Genomic DNA, 6,908 nt, shown 5'->3' with positions numbered 1-6,908 from the left:
TTAATGAAAATCCTTTTTTTTCCAAACATATATAACGTTTTTCCATTTGCATAAAAGGCCGGTACACGTCCACAATATTATTACTTTTAAGTGGTTATTTGAGTTTAATTCAACTTGGTAGAACTACAGTATTAAATAAGAAACACCTGAAGCTCAAAGAATTAAAAAAAAAATTTTAATTACGAAAGCTACGCCATACTGACTTTTGGAATTTGAATTTTTTGAATTATCGATATTTCTGAGATCAATAATTAAATTTCAATAAAACTGAAAAGTATTAGGGGTAAATTTATATAATTTCAATAACTACAACGTTGATTAAATTCGACGAAAATAATTTTTTATTATTACTTTCATACTACTACATTCTATATTACATTGACTGAAGAACCGCAGTATGGTCGAAACGTGAAAAAAAATTATGATTTATCATATTATTCGCAACTTGGGATGCGCTTATAAGAAATAAAGATATAGTGGGCGCATGGACTTAAGTTCCGGGATATCATTGTTAGATGTGTGATAGAAGCGTGAGGTTCCACGGTTGTAGGAAGAATGTCTGGTCATGCATTGTGAGATCATGAAATTCAGGCTGTCCAAAAAGCAAAGAAAGAAGCGCACATGAGAACTTTGAACATCGCAGGTCTTAGCGATGAGGAAAGAAATAGACGTATAAATTATTACACACACTTAAAGAGGATACTCAAACGATTAATTAAGGACAGTAAAGATAAAATTAGAGCTCAAGAAGAGAAGAAAATACAAAATGACTTTGTAGGAAGTAATAAACTGCTTTATAAAAAATTGAAGGCAAATAAAAGTACATAATTTGGCAACATGAGAAATAGTAATGGGGAAATGCTGTATGATGCAGACGGGATACTAGACGCTTTCAGAGACTATTTTAGGGAACAATTCGGAGATGAAGCTATAGGACACCACAACTGCTATGTAGAACACGACGCGCTAGAAAACTCAATTGAGAAAGTCTGTGTCACTGAGGTTAGGGATATAATTCACAACTTGAAAAACGGTAAGGCTGCCGGGGTAGACTGTATTAACGCTTAATGCTTAAACACGGTGGCGAATACATACCACATAGACTGTGCGAATTGATAAATTTATGTATCGAGATGGGAGAAGTCCCAGATGATTGGAAAAAAGCGGTTGTCGTACCAATATACAAAAGAAAGGGACATAAACGAGACTGAAAACTATGACCTTCGAAGAAAAGAGTGAGAAAACAATATGTAACACTGTATTAAATGAGAGAATTGAACAAGTTAATAAGTTCGTATAACTTGGTAGCTTATTTACTAGGGACGGGAAGAGAGATGAGGAGTTAGATAGACGCGTAAACGAAGGTAAGAAGGTTATTGGTAGAGCAGGACCCCTTATCAGAAGCAAAAGTATATCTAATAAAGCTGCAATGGAAATGCATAATTCTATATTTGTACCGAGTGTACTATACGGTAACGAGACATGGACCTAACAAGAAAAAGATAAGAGTAAAATTAACGGAATTGATATGAGATTCTTGTGCTAATATGCGGGAAAACTCTCATGGACAAAGTGAATAACGAGATAATTCTTAAAGAATATGGTGCAGGCGAGAAGCTAGTAAACAAAAGGGAAATAAATCGGTTAAGATGGTACGGTCATGTAGAGAGAATAACAAATGAACGACTAACGAAACAAGTGTATCAAGGTAAAGTAAATGGCAGCGTGACCAAAGGTAGACCGCGGAAACAATGGTTAGAATATGTGAATGGACGTAAAACAAGTTAGAGAAGTACGCCAGGACAGAAAAGCATGGCGGAAAATAGTTAATAAACAGAGTGTCAGTAGAGTGAATGACGCATGAAGCAAAAGACAATTTATACTAATGGACAGAAGTGGCGAACCTCACATGAAGAGTTTATGAGGATCTTCGCTTGGGGCGATTGCTAGAGAGATTGATCAGCAACCTGATTTGAAAGAAGTGTTGCGGAACGAACGTGTTATTTAAATAAATAACACGAGACTTCTGGATCAATCTAAAAATTCTATATCCCTTTCTCACATTACTACTTTCCTCAGCGAGTGAGTCACGCCTACCACGAAAGGGAAATGGCTTAATGGAGTAATAATATTTGATAAGCTTATATTTTAAAATAAGCTTAAGAACATTAAAAAATGTTAATAATTTCCAAAGTTATTCTAATTTTTCTAAAATATCGAAATTCTAATTTGTTTTGCAATATGTTTCATAAAATTGACATTTTGCCTTTAACTTTAGTTTATTAGGCACGAAGAAAACGTCCTATTTCCATCCTAAAAATCCTAAGGATATTCCTGAGGTATCTCAATTTCCGCCTTGCAGAATATCCGACTTTTATCAGGTTATCCCTGAAACAAACTGAGAGATAATGGGATAGAATAGGATATTCCGGTATATTCTATTGCTTTGAGGGTTATATAACCAATAAGTCCCAGTCATGAAATTGAGATACTACTAACTTTTCCACGTTAACAAACTTACTTCAGCTGAGTATAATAGGTAGTTAGTTTCATCGATTTGAAAAATTATAATTTTTAGAAATTAACATTGTTACTCAAAACTCCTTCTGAATAAAAATGTAATAACCTTAATTAATGTTTCAAAGAATTTATTTACTCAATAAATAACATTCTATTCAGCAAAAATGGAGGTGGAGTAGTAAAATCATGGCGTTAGGCCATGATTTTTTTCGTCGTCCTATGAACATTAAATTTCCCGCATAGAGATACTCGAATGCCTTTGAGAACTCTGCACTTTCGAGAACTCGGATGACTTGGAGAACTCAAAACTTTCGAGTACTCGAATATCTTAAAGAGCATGAAACTTTCGAGAACTCGAATGTCTTCGAGAACTCGAAACTTTCGAGTGCTGATTTTTCCTCGAGAAATCGAAACTTTTGAGTACCCGAACGTCTTTGAGGTCAACTCGACTCGGTCGTTTTGGATAATTGACTCTATATCACTCGGACCGTTCGGTAGAGCAGGGTCGCGGCCAACACCGCAAGAGCAAAAAAAAACATGGTAATAAAGAACTGTTAGATCCGCATTATGTCTGTAGTCGTTGCATGTAGTAATTGAATACATAGTACGCGCGTGGGTGGGACACCTAGATAGTATGTGATCTAGGAAATAAGCGTGTGCATGTCACGTTCTGCACCTATCGCTGGGAACTTCTTAATATAAAATGCGATCGTGGTAGATGAAGGTAAAAATTACACGGTCTTGGCAGGCGAAAATGAAACCCTCTTTACCTGAATTGAGCCCTGAGGATTTGAGAAAATCAAAAGTTTCCCCTTTAACAACGACCGTTCTTCTACATTTCTGTCAAAGATTCCGTGTATTTTCTTGTCATGTAGCTTATGGCAGATCTTTTCAACCTCTGTTTTCTATACATTCGCTCATGATGTCGCCCTGACAGATGCCCCTATAGAAGGTGACGTTTTTCGTTGTCATTTGATATTTTTGAGATGAGGCAGTAAATCTAGTTTTCTGAAGGAGCATCAATCTCTCTATGCATCTCACTATGTGTTGATAAACCTTCAAGCTTTCCAAAAGACAGATGATAAGTCTATGAGAGGTTTAATCGGAAGATTTCCAGTAGTCACTTTAGGCCATTGACAGGGCGCGCTAATAGGCTGCTGCGTCTTTGCAGATGCACCTGTCAATGAGCAGAATCTCTCGGCATCCTGCTACACCTTTTTTCGCCGCACGTTTTTCGTACATCTCTCCCCACACAGGCTCAATTCTACGAAGAATCCTGTTGTTTAGGACTGCTGTAAAGATTGTATACAGGGTGTTCAAACAAGTTATTGGCCTGTAATTCTTTTGGTTGGATAATTTACCTTTTTCCGTAGGAGTATATTGCTCCTTCACCGGCCACTGCGGAATGGGCGTTTCCGACATTAAATATGAGGTGAATATACCGGCCGGATGTAAGTGTGTAGAAATAAACTTCTTCTACCAGAACTTCTTGATACCATCTGGTCCTGCAGCGGAAAAGTTCTTTGTACCCCTCAGAGCTTTTTTTCACCTCTTCAACAGAGATTTATGGACACTTCTCTTCAGATGTTATAAGGTTGTCGCAAATCTCCTTGAAGCGAATGATATTATTAATATCTTCTTTCAGCTCCAGTGTTTTCGCGATCTTGTATGCCTCTCCCCAAAAAGTCTCTACATCGTTGAGCTTGGGTAGACTTTTGAAAGAAACTGTTGATTCTCCTAAACCATTTATTCCTCTTCTGTATTCTTCTTGTGTCAGATAAGCCTCTTCCAAAAGTGCAGAAACCAAATGTGAAGTGGAGATTAATTATGTCCACAATTGTATCTCCTACTTATAACTTAGCTAAATATATTTTTAATGTTTTAAAACCAGTTTAAGGTAACAGTTTTAATTTTTATAACATTCCATTAGATCTAGCATTAGACTGCATTGAAGAAAAACTATTACAAAATAAGAATTTAACTAAAATAACGAAAAATGAATTTTTAGTCACTACTAGAATGGTTTTCAATAACATGGTTTTCTCTTTTAATGGTAAATATTATAAACAATTAAATGGTTGTCTTATAGGCTCACCATTGTCTCCTATAGTTTCAAATTTTGTTTTAGATGATCTGGAAGCAAGAGCTTTGAAAAATGGAATTTTTTAACCCATTTTATATAAAAGGTATGTGGATGATATTTTAGCTATTGTTCCTACTGAAAAAATGGAAGATTTCATAAATAGTTTTAACAGTATTGAAAATTCCATACAGTTAAATTAAAACTTGAACATAATAATTCAATAAATTACCTTGATTTACCAATTATAAAAACGACTGGAGGTAAGTCAATTACCAATTGGTTTCAAAAAGCTTCATGGTCTGGTAGATATCTTCATTTTAATTGCCATCACTTATATTGTCAAAAGTTCGGCTTAATAAAAGGTTTAATCGATAGATGCAATAAAGAACCGAATCATTGAATCTAAAATAGTTCTAGTAAGAAAAATAACTAGATTGTTACGTACAAAATTCGGTTTTAAATGTTGCGTTACTGTATGTTCAAAAACTAATTTTTTATGGGTACGGCACTGACTAAATATATATTTTTTACGAATGATTTGAGAACGAAAGAAAGAAAACTTGTTGAATATCTGGGATTTTGCTTGATCCTTGGTTCAACAAAATGATGAAAAATCAAACCTTTTGTTAAGGAAATCAATATTTTCACGTCAAATATTAATTTTGCGAAAGACACAAATTAGCGGATTGCAAACGACAGCATTTGAACGGTGAGAATCGCTCGCAAATTAATTTTTTCACTCATAATTCTGACATCATAAAAGAAACTATCGAACCCAATCATTTTTTCGAAGGGCCAAGAATGGATGACGATTATCCTAAATTTTGCGAAGTACTTCGCGAAATGGAGAAAAATGAAGAATAAACTGACATGTCCTATGTGTGTGTTGTAACTGTATTTGTGATCAGCCACCAGGCTAGCTGCCAACTTCACGCCATGTCCCGTCTTTCGCAAAATTAATATTTGTCGTCAAAATAATGATTTCCATAACAAAAGGTTTGATTTTTTAACATTTTATTGATCCAAAGATCTCGCCAAATCCCAGATATTCGACAAGTTTTATTTCTTTCGTTCTCAAATCCTTCGAAAAATATAAATTGAGTCAGTGCCGTACCTGTAAAAAATTCAAAGTCGGATTTAACCAACACCCTTAATCAAAAAGATATTAATAGTACGGAAAATTTGTCTCGAATTGTATATCTCATTAAATGTGATTGTTGTGAAAAGGTTTATATTGGTGAAGCAGGTAGAAGATTAAAAACTAGAGTTTAGAAACATAAAAGAAATTGTAGAGTTAGAAATTTTAATACAGGACTTTTTCTTTTCTTTAAATGTGAAACGTTTATTTAAGTTATCAGCCTGAAGAGGTCAGAAAACCAATCTGACGAAACGTCGCAAAATTATCGTAAATTATTCATTTATAACCCCAGTGATCAATTAAGAATAATTTTCTTCAAATCTAATAATAGAGGGTGATACACATTTTCATACCAATATTAAAATTCTTTCAAAATAAAAAAATACATATAAAAGACGAATAATAGAATCCATTTTTAGAAAGAAATATCACAATATTTCAATTAACTTACAGACAAAACTTATGAATGTCAACAAAATATATCAAAGAATTATAAAATAAACAAAACCAAGTTAAATTTCCAGTTACTTTGGCGCGCTTTCCTCATTTTTGTTTCCTTTAAATGACGCATGTATTATGTATTAATTAATTTACCGCCTTAATGTATGTATCTTGTCTACTTTGTCATATTGGCAACACATATCAGTATTATTTTAAAAATGGACTCTTAACTATTGACATGATGTTTACAAAGAAAGACGTGGCCTCGCGGCGTTCGCGTCGTAGGGTAGCCTGGATTTATTTGGGTTGAGGAAGATGGGTTAGTACTAGGAGTTAGGAGGTTTCGGGCGAACCTTAGTGAACGCGGCAAGTAGCATCTGCCAAAGAAAGGGCAAGCAACTTATATTTGAGGAGCGGATTAGGACCTCGAAGTGTTAGCCTGGGAATCCAAGAGTAATCATCTACCTGTCAGGGATCGGTTCTGCCGTTGCACAGTGGGGGTTGAAAATAGCGTAAAAATATTGATTTAAATTTTTTTTCAATTATCTATGAAAATTGTTCTCACAAGGAAGGTACACGAGGTGTACCTCACCGATTTTCTTGAAATTGTGATATGTTATAGATCATCAAAAAATATTCGACACGTATTTTTTTATACGTGCCCATAAGTCCATTTAAGGGGTGAAACCCACCCTTGAAGTTCACCCCTAAAAACACATTTTTTTT

At 34.7% G+C, this 6,908-nt stretch overlaps 1 protein-coding gene across 1 annotated transcript in view; it reads right to left on the bottom strand.

Annotated features, from left to right (window-relative positions):
* The window catches only part of LOC117173272 (anaphase-promoting complex subunit 10), a 44,244-nt gene that overhangs the window by 633 nt on the left and 36,703 nt on the right, over positions 1-6,908 (bottom strand). The window lies entirely within an intron of this gene.

This window comes from Belonocnema kinseyi, chromosome 5 (genome assembly GCF_010883055.1).
Source record: "Belonocnema kinseyi isolate 2016_QV_RU_SX_M_011 chromosome 5, B_treatae_v1, whole genome shotgun sequence".
NCBI classification, from domain to species: Eukaryota; Metazoa; Arthropoda; class Insecta; order Hymenoptera; family Cynipidae; genus Belonocnema; species Belonocnema kinseyi.
The sequence above is the reverse complement of the archived record's forward strand: the minus strand, read 5'-3'. Positions and strand labels throughout refer to the sequence as shown.